Raw genomic sequence first — 13,228 nt, forward strand, 5'->3', positions numbered from 1 at the left:
GTTTGGAGGTTTGTTAGCACAGTGTCCAAAGAAGGGCCAGATGTATACAGAATGGTGTCGTCTGCGTAGAGGTGGATCAGAGAATCACCAGCAGCAAGAGCGACATCATTGATACAGTATATACAGAGAAAAGAGTCAGCCAGAGAATTGAACCTTGTGGTACCCCGATAGAGACTGCCAGAGGTCCGGACAACAGGCCATCCCATTTGACACACTGAACTCTATCTGAGAAGTAGTTGGTGAACCAGGCAAAGCAGTCATTTGAGAAGCCATGGCCATTGAGTCTGCCAATCAGAATGCGGTGATTTACAGTCGGAAGACTTGGCCAGGTCGATGAAGACGGCTGCACTGTACTGTCTGACTACAGCTCAGCGTTCAACACCATAGTGCCCACGAAGCTCATCACTAAGCTAAGGACCCTGGGACTAAACACCTCCCGCTGCAACTGGTTCCTGGACTTCCTGACGGGCCGCCCCCAGGTGGTAAGGGTAGACAACAACATGTCTGCCACACTGGGGCCCCTCAGGGGTGTGTACTTAGTCCCCTCCTGTACTCAATGTTCACCCACGGCTGCGTGGCCAAACACGACTCCAACACCATTATTAAGCTTGCTGACAACACAACAGTGGTAGGCCTGATCACTGACAACGCTGAGACAGCCTATAGGGAGGAGGTCAGAGAATTGGCAGTGTGGTGCAGGACAACATCCTCTCCCTCAATGTGAGCAAGACAAAGGAGCTGATCGTGGACTACAGGAAAAGGTGAGCCGAACTGGCCCCCCTTAACATCGACGGGGCTGTAGTGGAGCGGGTCGAGAGTTTCAAGTTCTTTGGGGTCCTCAACGATCTATCATGGTCCAAACACACCAAGACAGTCGAGAAGAGGGCACAACAACACCTTGTCCCCCTCTGGAGACTGAAAAGATTTGACATGGGTCCTCAGATTCTCAAAAAGTTCTACAGCTGCACCATCGAGAGCATCCTGACCGCTTGCATCACCACCTGGTATGGCAACTGCTCGGCATCTGACCATAAGGCGCTACAGAGGGTAGTGCGTACGGCCCAGTACATCACTGGGGCCAAGCTTCCTGCAATCCAGGACCTATATACTAGGCGGTGACAGAGGAAAGCCCATAAAATTGTCAGAGACTCCAGTCACCCAAGTCATAGACTGTTTTCTCTGCTACCGCAAGGCAAGCGGTACCGGAGTGCCAGGTATAGGACCAAAAGGCTCCTTAACAGCTTCTACCCCCAAACCACCAGACTGCTGAAAAATTAATCAAATAGCCACCGGACTATTTACATTGACACAGCCCCCTTCATTTGTTTTGTACACTGCTGCTACTCGCTGTTTATTATCTATGCATAGTCACTTTACCCCTACCTACATGTACAAATTACCTCGACTAACCTGTACCCCCGCACATTGACTCGGTACCGGTACCCCCTGTATATGGCCTTGTTATTGTTATTTTATTGTGTTACATTTTATTATTTTTTACTTTAGTTTATTTGGTTAATATTTATATAACTCTTTCTTGAACTGCATTGTTGGTTAAGGTCTTGTGACAAATTAAGGGCTTGTGACAAATTAAGTTGATTTGATTTGACATCAAATGAATGTTATATAATGTACTGTGTGTGTGTGCGTGTGTGTGTGTGCGCGTGTGTATGTGCATGCGTGCGTGTGTGAGCGTGCACTGTGTACAGATTATGTGTCTATGTGAAGTAGGAATGACAAGAATCTTTTTGGCTTGTACCCATGAGAGGGATGCTATATATATCTGCAGTATGAGAACTGAACTCGCTCCCCTCTCCTTGCAGTCCTCCTCTCTCACTTTCTCTCCTCTTGTTAGAGAAAGCCCAGTCACTGTAATTACCCTCTACATACACAACACACACATATACACACACACACACACACACACATCCTTAAGGACCCCCTGCAGTCCCCTGTCTGACCCCGCTTACCTTCCCCTGCGATAGAAGAGGAAGAGGGATTCAACAGAGAGACATACACACTACTTCAGTATACATACTATATACAATACTGTACTATGTGTGTGGTGGGGGGGAGCAGTTGTGTGTGTGCGTGTGTGTGTGTGCATGCGTGCGCAATGTCTATACACACCGTCACATACTGGATTTATATATTCCGGACTCTGACATTTTGCGTTCTGATATTTTGTAATTTTTTTCTTTCGATTTTTGCTGGATGCGTGTGATGTATTATTTTGCATCGTTTGGTATCACTGCACTGTTGGAGCTAGAAGCATAAGCATTTCACTGCATCTTCAATAACATCTGCAAAATCTGTGTTTTCAACCAATAAGATTTGATTTTTGATTTTGACACACTGCTTCAGCCCTTAAGCCCACACGACACACACACTCACACAGCCTCCCAAGTATGGAGTACATTGATGACTGAAAGCTGTGTAGTTTGCAACTCACTCAAACAGACATGCATAGGATAGTAGATCATGAACAGTGAATACACTCAGCAATAGATCTCTCTCTAATGCATTGCTCTGAACACACACTCAATCCATTTGTCTTTGACACGTCATTACAGCACTTGCATTCAAACACAAAATCTCACTTTGACATAGACCTCATTCTACTATTAACTTTTTCTTTCAGACAGTCATACAGTATACAGCATTGAATGAACATTCATTATCACGTCATAATTGCCTGTGAATAGCATTTCCACATTTTGTTATGTTACAGCCTTATTCTAAACTGGATTAAATTGTTTTCTCCCCTCATCAATCTACACACAATACCCCATGATGACAAAGCCAAAACAGGCTTTTAGACATTTTTGCAAATGTATTAAAAATAAAAAGCATACCTTATTTACATAAGTATTTAGACCCTTTGCTATGAGACTTGAAATTGAGCGCAGGTTCATCCTGTTTCCATTGATCATCATTGAGATGTTTCTACAACTTGATTGGAGTCCACCTGTGGTAAATTCAATTGATTGGACATGATTTGGAAAGGCACACACTTGTCTATGTAAGGTCTCACAGTTAACAGTGCGTGTCAGAGCAAAAACCAAGCCATGAGTTTGAAGGAATTGTCCGAAGAGCTCCGAGACAGGATTGTGTTGAGGCACAGATCTAAGGAAGGGTACCAAAACATTTCTGCAGCATTGAAGGTCCCCAAGACCACAGTGGCCTCAATCATTCTTAAATGGAAGAAGTTTGGAACCACCAAGACTCTTCCTAGAGCTGGCCGCCCGGCCAACTGAGAAATCTGGGGGGGAAGGGTCTTGGTCAGGGAGGTGACCAAGAACCCGATGGTCACTCTGACAGAGCTCCAGAGTTCCCCTGTGGAGATGGGAGAACCTTCCAGAAGGACAACCATCTCTGCAGCACTTCACCAATCAGGCCATTATGGTTGAGTGGCCAGACCGAAGCCACTGCTCAGTAAAAGGCACACGGCAGCCCGCTTGGAGTTTGCCAGAAGGCACCTAAAGGACTCTCAGACCATGAGAAACAAGATTCTCTAGTCTGATGGAACCAAGATTGAACTCTTTGGCCTGAATGGCAAGCGTCATGTCTGGAGGAAACCTGGCACCATCCCTACAGTGAAGCATGGTGGTGGCAGCATCATGCTGTGGGGATGTTTTTCAGCGGCAGGGACTGGGAGACTAGTCAGGATCGAGGCAAAGATGAACGGAGCAAAGTACAGAGAGATCCTTAACGAAAAGCTGCACCAGAGCGCTAAGGACCTCAGACTGGGGCGAAGGTTCACCTTCCAACAGGACAACGACCAACAGCCAAGACAAAGCAGGAGTGGCTTCGGGACAAGTCTCTGAATGCCCCTGAATGCCCAGCCAGAGCCCGGACTTGAACCCGATCTAACATCTCTGGAGAGACCTGAAAAAAGCTGTGCCCTGATGCTCCCCATCCAACCTGACCGAACTTGAGAAGATCTGCAGAGAACAATGGGAGGAACTCCCTAAATACAAGTGTGCCAAACTTGTAGTGTCATACCCAAGAAGAATTAAGGCTGTTGTAGTGTCTTAGTTCTTATTACTTATTTATATAATAAGAAAGACTCTGAATACAAGAAATGGTACTTGAGCTTCACATTTTACTGGAATCAGTTAGTACCAGAATAACATAGAACAACCTGCGCATGACCAAGGATGCTCCATTCTTAAAGGGGACATCAGTAATTAACAGAACATAACAGCTGTAATCGCTGGCAAAGGTGCTTTAACAAAGTACTGAGTAAAGGGTCTGAATACTTATGTAAATGTAATATTTCAATTTTTTATATTTGATACATTTGCAAAAATGTATAAAAACCTGTTTTTCATTGCCATTATGGGGTATTGTGTGTAGATTGATGAGGGGGGAAAACGATTAAATTCATTTTAGAATAAGGCTGTAATGTATCAAAATGTGGAAAAAGTCAAGGGGTCTGAATACTTTCCAAATGCACTGCATGTCTAAGCCTTTCTCTACCGTGTGTGTGTGTGTGTGTGTCTGTCTGTCTGTCTGTCTGTCTGTCTGTCTGTCTGTCTGTCTGTCTGTCTGTCTGTCTGTCTGTCTGTCTGTCTGTCTGTCTGTCTGTCTGTCTGTCTGTCTGTCTGTCTGTCTGTCTGTCTGTGTGTGTGTGTGTGTGTGTGTGTGTGTGTGTGTGTGTGTGTGTGTGTGTGTGTGTGTGTGTGTGTGTGTGTGTGTCTCTGTGTGTGTGTCTGTGTGTGTGTGTGTGTTGTCTGGGGAGGAGGAAAGTTCAGCAGCAAACTTTCATGTTGTGTGTGTCCTTGCTTTTGTTGACATACTCCTATCCTGCTGAGGTGGTGGATCTAAATATACTTGTGTGTGTGTATGTGTGTGTCACATGCTGCCTGTAATAACTGAGCATGTGTTTGGCATTATTATAGTACCCATGTTGGTGACTCCTGGGGGTTTGGAGCGACCAGCCATTTCTGTCCCCAAAGAGCCAGAAACCTGTTACAAAATTATTGTAAAGAAACTCCATGAGAGTCTATATCGATGTTATGGCAGAGAAAATATATTGACTTATCAATAGGAATCAATATCAGTAATCATCAATATTATGGATGTTATAAATACTTTATATCTGGTTATAAATGCTTTAGTCAGTTCAAAACATGTTTTTATTCTTCTGTATTTGTATTATATTATATTGAGACAGTATATCGATTATAGATAATATTACTGCTATTAGACCAACACGGGATCTTAAGACTGTAGTACTATAGTGGCTTTCCCTCCCTCAGTCATTAGAGACTAAGTAGACAATGGAATATAATAGCTATGGCGTCAGAATAGTACTTTGTCCAAAAATAGGCTTTCAGACGGAAACGCTGTCCGGGTGATCAACCGGAAGGTCAGTCACGAGGCGAGCCCACCTTTTAAAAAAGCACGGAGGCAAAGGCTGAGAAACATTCTCCGGTAGTCGGGGGCGGGGCTAGAGTCGGTCGTTATTCGGTGCCAGTTTGCGTTGTCAGGGAATTCCGGGGACGTGAGGTGACGTCAGCGAGTGGACGAATGGAGCAGGAGGGGCGTTTGTGTGTAGAAGAAGCAGCCAGTGAGTTGGTGTGCCTCTGTACTGATAGCATCATAGTTTGCGCACCGAGCCAAGAGGCTTGTCCCTTTAAAACACAGCTCGGCTCAGTCAGCGCAACCCGATCCCACTGGCTTATGTCGGGAGAGAGCAAGAACGAGACAAGGACTGTAAAAAGAGCGAAGGCAGGGAGAAAAACGAAATAATAAAAAGATGATCTCGCACGTTGACTGACACTAGAATCATTTCAAAGCCAGACAGAGACATTAGTCGGGCGTCAAGTAATACAAGTTTATGAGAGCTTTGGAAGGAAGCGAGTGAGACAAAGTGAACGCTGTAACGTTCTGCCGGCTGGGTCAGTTGTCTGAGTAGCTGGCATCTATCTGCACAGAGAAACTTGCGGATACATACAGCCCCAACTAGCTACTGCCTGGATTGAGGAAACTCAGCAAAATTCACTACGCCGATAGCCTGCGAAGAAATCATCCTTGTTTGTTTTGGTAATATTCTCAGCGACATCCTCGACGGCTACTCCTGACGACTGTACGTGAATACCTTGATAACTACTTTCTTATGTGAAACACTGTTCGAGCTGGTTACGTTTTGTTACCGTACTATTGGAATGTACCATTTGAATTTGTATCTCGCGTTGCGCTGTTCCACACTAGAGACATAGACATTTAGCCGTTGGCAGTTCTTGGGGAATTGGACGAGTTTGTGGTTATTTTCGACACTGGTAAGTCGTCAGAATTTAGTCTTCTGTAAATGTCTACGTCGGATTTTAATTGTTTTCTCCTCTGTTTGCTCGTGTTGATAACGCGAGCGCATTTTCATTAGTGACATTTTGTTGACAGAGTGGAGAAGCTGATATTCAATGAATGGTTAGGTTACAGCGTAGCAACAGTTACATGAGTTCTCGGTGAAACCGGAAGACTTGCTTGCTCACGCTGCCTTGTTAATTCTTGAGCGACTGTCTCGATGATTAGATCTGGGATACGTCGCCTATTGTAATTCCCATAATAGCTCATATGCCATGTCATACAGTCTACATAATAGGTTGACTGTGTCAATTAGAACAAGTCTATTCTCTTTCTAATTTGTATTCATATATTGATCGTTTATGGTTGTGCGTTTTGGTGAATTTATTTTAACAGTAAGATTGGTGGCGGGGAGGCAGTTCAGAAACATAGCAGCGTCCCGCAAGTGTTTGTGGGACAGATAGAGCGGGTGCTGCGAATGCAGGGAAAACGGGGGAGAAATTGCTTGTGTAAGGATCTCCCCTCCTCCATGCCTTTGTCTGTGGGAGTACTAAGCTAAGGGTTGACTGGGGAGTGTTGAGTGGGGATGGGCAGGCAGGACAGAGGGAGGTAGGCAGGTTGACTGGCTGCTTTATAAAGTTAATGGGTTGCCCCTACTCAGACCTTCGTCGCACACACAGCGGAGTTGAAAGGAAGTCATTTGCATCGTCCAAGGGGGAGGGGTACTGTTTCTGGTCTGGTTTTAGAGTTTGTCTCAAAACACCTCTGCCTGGAAGAGCCGTCAGAGATGAGAAATGGCCCAGGACACGCAATTGAAATACGCATGGGAAAATGTGGCGAGTGTTGTGCTTTTTCTCAGTTGGCCTATAATTGTTTGACGGGAGTGTAGCCTAAAATTTAAGCGTTTATGGGAGAGCTCAACTCGGCCCTATGCATTTTATGGGCCGTTATAAACCGAGCCTTATTCTAAGAACCGAAGTGTGCTGGCATGGGGTCGGTGAAACATTTTGAACGTCCACTTCCGATTAATGGAAACGTAACGAGTGTTGCGTTTGTGATTATTTGAAGTATCAAGCTGTAAAGTTAGGACAGGCAGAAATCAGCTTACAAAAGCTCTTATCACTCCTATCTTACAGCTCTTTGGCTTCTTGGCAGAATAGTAGCCTAGTAACTGCTTCTTGCTCTGGTTTGAATCACCCGCCCCCTTTCGTCCCGTCCCGTGATCTGAATGCGAGTGAATGAACAATCACCGCCCATTCTACTACTTCTATGACGAACATGTACCGTTAAAGTTGTACACACACCACATATTTGTATGCAAAAAACGTGTTTCATTTACGCGAGGAGGCTCGTGTAATGCAGGCTGTATCACATCTGGCCGTGATTGGGAGTCTCATAGGGCGGCACACATTTGGCCCAGCGTCGTCCGGGGTAGGCCGTCATTGTAAATAAGAATGTGTTCTTAACTGACTTGCCAAGTTAAATAAAGGTCAAATAAATCATAAGGGTGAAAGTGGAGAAAAACTGGGTAACAGGATGTTTGTCTGTCTCAGTATAGGTGATGGATGGAAGTTTTTTTTGGCAGATGGTGGTTTGAGATGGTTGGTGGTATGAAGGTAGATGCCAGGTGGTGTTTGTAGCATGAGCTTGGTTGTAGAAACAGGTGTAGTGTGTGAAAGGTGTCGGTGAATGTAGGACGTGTTTGTGTGGCTGCTTAACGTACTTTTACACCCACTTTCATTGCCTGTGAGAAAACAACATCCATATTAGGTGTGTGGTAACCAGGGTCAAATGCGAGGGGAGCTAAACTCTATGAAACCACTATTTGTCAGAGACCACACACCAAGCCTTGTTTTTTTTGTTGTTGACCAGAAACGAAGTGTGTCATGTCTTCACCAGGGAAGTACAGCAGACCAGTAGTCCTGCGGCAAACAATAACATGAGCCCTTCTTCTTTTTCCGAACATCTAGCAGGATATTTGATAACAATCCAACGTATTAACAGGTAGCCCTTAAGGATGAAGACATGTATGTGTTGTTTCCACCTATTAAGTCCTTTCCAATATACAGGAGGGGATATAGATAGTCTAAGCTCTGTGGGATTCCACCCAGCAGTGTGAGAGCTGTGGCCCTGGACCAGTGGTGGGCAACTCCAGTCACTTTTTTGCCTGACACAGCTGATTTAATCAAATTGTGTTCTAAACTGAAGCTCACGATTAGGTGATTTTATTGGAGTCGGGTGTGTTAGCTGGGGCAAAACTGCCGTTGTCCACCCCTGCCCTAGAGCGTTGGGAAGGGGTACGACACTGTTTACTAGGTGTGTGTTGAATATGGCTATGCTAGTGTGGTAGTTTTGTGTTTGTCTAAAAGTCCTAGAGACCTACGTGTTCCTGGTTAACTTTTTGCTTTTGTCACCCCCCCCCCCATGACTACCTTTACTCCCAACTACTCTGGCAAAGAGAGTGCGAGAGGCCAGTAATGAGTTAGAAAAATAGGGGCAGGTACATTGCTAGAGTGGGTATTAGAAAAGAGCGAGAGAGTGGATGAATGAGAGGAGTAGTGAAAACCGAGAGCTGGAGAAAGAGGTGAGTCCAGTCTGTGAACGGTCCAGTGAACAACCAGTCCAGTCCGCCATAACAAACACAGATGTCTGTGTGTATCATTCTCACTGTGCTGTCTGTCTGTTCAGACAACTAGAACTGGCGTAATTACCAGCTGTTCCTATAAACACCGGACTGGACGGTAGCTGTACCTCATCTGGCATTAACTCTGCTAGAGAAAGTTCAGTCCAGGGGGTCTGGCGATCAGTAACGTTCTCTGCTCTGTTGCGTACACAGACACACAGCGAGAGGTGGGCGTGTGTTGAGGGTCAGGTGGACCCTAAAATGTTGTTGTTCAGTGGAGACCAATCTGTACTAGGGAATGGGAAACGGTGGAGAGGTCTTTCTTTAGAAAGTAGTTTCTCTCTCTCACTCCACCTTACTAACCATCCACCGCCGAAACCACGGCAACCGTTGTCTCGGAAACAGTCTGCTCTGTTAGTGTGTGTGTTTCTGGGGGTACTAATCGAGGCGCTTACTTGTTTGTGTCTCTTGCTCTGTATTCTAGAAAGTGAGGTCTAGGGCTAGTACTGAAGACACTGGGGTTCTGTCCCATTTTTGTTCCCCACATACAGGGAAACAGGGTGTTTCTCAGAGATGTTGTGATCGTCTGTGTTCGCGGAAACCGAAGGCAGGTTGGAATTTACGTGACGGCACTGGGGAAAGTGAGAGTCTTTGATCGAGTGTTGTGAACGTGTAAACACGCGCACATGAAAGCGTGTGATCATTCGGTTATCAGCGACCACAGAATATCACAACCCATTTTTAGACGGTCACAAACACTGTTTTCAGTCTCAGACGTTCCCATACCGAGTCACTGCTTCGCATGCTTACCAGAGAGACACACACACACACACACACACGTGTCAGTGTTCGGGTGAAGGCATGGGCTCTGGCTCTTTCTGGCTCTCTCGAAGTCACGCTGTTTCTGGAAAACGAGAACCGGTTGAACGTCACTCCTTCTAAAGTCCTCCGAAATCTCTTCCACAGAACAAGTGACATTTGCCTCCGTGACTGACTGAACTTTCCTCAACAGGCACGTCAGTCAGCGACCCCCCCCCCCCCCCCCCTCCCCCTACTTTTCTTCCTCTTTTTTTGCTGGCAAACGAGAGAGCGAAAATAGCCTTTGAGCCTTTATCGTCAGTTACCATTTAAATGACCTGCCTCTGATATATTTCTGTTATCTGTGTTAGATGGTTTAGTCATTGGTCAGACACGTGGATTTCGTCATGTCTGACACGGATTCAAAGGTTTTTAGAAATGAACCCGTTATTTGTTTTCTATTGACATGTTTACTCTCATTCCTCACTCACATATTTAGGCGACACTTTCGTTTACACACAAACGCGCACACACACACACACACTATCTGTTGCACAGGAAACCACTACCCCTCCCTCTCCCCTCAAGCCATCCACACCCACATACACTTCAGGGAGGCCTAGCTACTTCCTGAAACTCTGACGGTAGCTTCCTGTCTGATCTCATACCAGCTTCTTCTCTTCTCCTTTTTCTAAACGTCACACCCGTTGCACCACGTCTGTGTGAACCATCCTGAACCGTGAGAGATCTCTCTCACACTCACACACACACACACACACACACTCTGACAGTTGTCCAAAGCACAGGTGCGATAGCAGTTAGATTAAGCAGCCCTTGCTGTTTCCATCTTCTCAAACAGCCCAAAGCGGCTGACCTACTTTCAACTCTGTGCGGTAGTGTAGATGGGAACATTTCACCATGTCTGTCGTTCGACGGTATTGGAGAGGGTCCAGAGGAGGGTGTTGGGCCAGGCTCTTCCCCAGAGTGTGATCCGTGATTCTCAGAAACGCCACTTGTCCTGTTTCGACTCCAGCCGGGAGCACAGTCCAAGTTCTCCAAAAGAACGGGATATGAGCGTATTTTAACCTCCAAGAAAGGGCTTTCGGCTGAATCCACCAGAGGGCATTAAGCTAGGCGGAGTCCTAAACTTAACAGGCCAAAATTTGCACATGCAAACGCTACCTAATTTTCAGCTTGTCAACCCTGATTTTTTTTGGGGGGGGGGGGGGGGGGGACAGTCACAGTTAATAAAGGCTTGGTAAATGGGTGAGAGGTTGCGTTTGCTGTGTTTCTGGGGTTGATGTGGAGCACTTGGTTTATTTATTAGAAGGCCCAACCACTAGATCTAGACGGGGCTACAGTGCTGTACTATAGTTAGTATGGCGGAAGAGAGTTGGCTCTGTCCTCAACTGACCCTCTATCCCTGCTGGAGGATGTTCTGTGTGTGTGTTTGGCTGTATCTCCCGGTGTGAGTAGGCGGTAGTGTGTGTGGGAAAAGCTTGAATGCGATGGTGACGAGCTAGCCTGCATCGCACGCACACACTGTGGGAGCCTGGCAACAGGACGGACGCAGGCGGGCTGTCTTGTTCCTGGCGGTGTGTGTGTGTGTGTTCCCTCCAGAACTCAATCCCTATCCTGGGCCAGTTATGTAATGGACTAGTGTCCCTCCTTCATCCCTCGCTCTCCCTCCGCCAGATACGCCAGAAGCTTCTCTCTCCCTCTCCCCCCTCGCATTGCTCTTATCAAGTTCCTCACTGATCTCCAGGCCTCTGTCAGGAACTAGTGTCTGAATGTTGTCATCCTCGCTCTCTCTCTATTTCTGTCTGTCTCTCTCTCGCTCTGTGTGTGTCTGTCTCTCTCTGTCTCTCTCTGTGTCTCTCTGTTTCTACCATAGTCAGTTATCTATTTTTAACTGAGCTCTTCTGTCTGTTTGGCTCTGGATCAAACCACTATATGAGGCTGGCAGGGGAGTTCTGTGTTTGGGATGGCTCTTATTAGAGTCTGGGCTAGATCCTTTTCTTTTGTCGTTGATTTGGTCACTGGGCTTTGCCTTTAGCTTGGCGGAAGCTGACTTCTTGTACTTGGCTAGTGATCGCCGTGATATCACAGAAGTGATTATTTAGTTTTTTTTCTTTATAGATTTGGACTGGGGCTATGGTTTGCGACTTGGAATAGCGATGCCCCTAGCCTTGCCTCCCTCTACCAGAGCGGTAGCCGTGTGTGTGTGTGTGTGTGTGTGTGTGTGTGTGTGTGTGTGTGTGTGTGTGTGTGTGTGTGTGTGATGCGGTAACCAGAACGACGGAGGCGTTGATTGGAACTTGTCTTTGATGTCTGTCGCCATGGGGGTTTCACTGTAACCCAGGTGACATAAGGGGGCTACCGGTGGGAATTCATACATTGTAATGTTGAGCAAGATTCTTAGTTGTAATGATATTTGTACTGTTGAGATTGAGGGGTGTGTGTATGTGGTAACTTCAACGTAGTTAGTTGGAATTGCCCCGACTTGATTAGGAAAATCGGCAACAGCACAACAGAATTTGTGTTCTGTTGCCCCCCTCCTCTGTGACTCAGTATTTGGGGGATTCCTCTTAGGCAGGGGTTTTATGGCAATCTACCTACCTCGCATTCTATTTCACCGTAACACCGGTTCACTAACCATCGACGCTTCCGCCTGAGAAATTCCCTGTGACATCACAACGTCGCTAGCGACACCCCCGGTCACCTGACCGTAAGTGGCGTCATAGGGGAGGCGGGGTGTAGTTTGGGGTAAGCCCTTTTCACTGGCGGCGTGGGCCCTTTCTCACTCTCCGGGGGTTCCCCGTGCTGTGACGCCCCGGATGCAGAGTATCGCAGTACATACACACTGCGTTACTGATTAGTGACAGATAACCAAATGTAATAATACTATCTCTACACGCAAGGCAAGTTCAGCTTACAGATATGATCCGTTGTCACATAAAAGGGAAGAAAGACATGAACAAGCACAGGTCTTGGTGTATTTTAATACAATAGTATCTGATGTTTGACTCTCGCTCATCTCCAGTGTTCAGTTCCCTCTGCTGCTTGTTTTTCAGTTTCACTTTTCTTTTGTCAGCGGTTGTCACACCTCAATCCACAGCACACACCCTATATAAAAGTGGAATTGCAGCCTTCTTCATTCTGACCGCTCTCTTTCCCCTTTTTTTCCCCCCTCTTGCTCTCCCTGTCTCCTCTCTCTCCTCTGTCTTGTTTCACGTGTGCTAGTTGACGACTAGCACACGTTGTGTGTGTGTGTGGAAAGCCCTCACCCAGATTTCCACACACAACGCGTAAAGGAGAGGAAGAGGAGGGCTGATTTTCTTTCCTCTCCTCCAACAGTCTCCATGTTCCTAGTAAACGTGGGAGAGGGTGAGAGAGAGAGAGAGGATGCTACAGTCATACTGAAACTGTTCGTCCCTGTCTGTCTCCTGACTCTGACTGACAGATGAAGGCAGTGTTAGAAAGGTCTGGCTATCGTCT

The 13,228-nt window shown here is 46.3% G+C and overlaps 1 protein-coding gene across 8 annotated transcripts in view; it reads left to right on the forward strand.

Moving 5' to 3' along the window:
- Positions 1-13,228, forward strand: part of LOC129865469 (lysine-specific demethylase 6B-like) — a 166,973-nt gene that overhangs the window by 137,081 nt on the left and 16,664 nt on the right. Inside the window, exon 1 of one of the 8 annotated variants that reach the window (XM_055938303.1) lies at positions 4,699-6,094. The exons of 6 other annotated variants lie outside the window; for them this stretch is intronic. The gene's annotated coding sequence lies outside the window, so the exon portion shown is untranslated. One more of the 8 variants, XM_055938304.1, reaches the window with a different exon arrangement.

The sequence above is a fragment of the Salvelinus fontinalis genome, chromosome 11, assembly GCF_029448725.1.
Source record: "Salvelinus fontinalis isolate EN_2023a chromosome 11, ASM2944872v1, whole genome shotgun sequence".
Classification (NCBI taxonomy): domain Eukaryota; kingdom Metazoa; phylum Chordata; class Actinopteri; order Salmoniformes; family Salmonidae; genus Salvelinus; species Salvelinus fontinalis.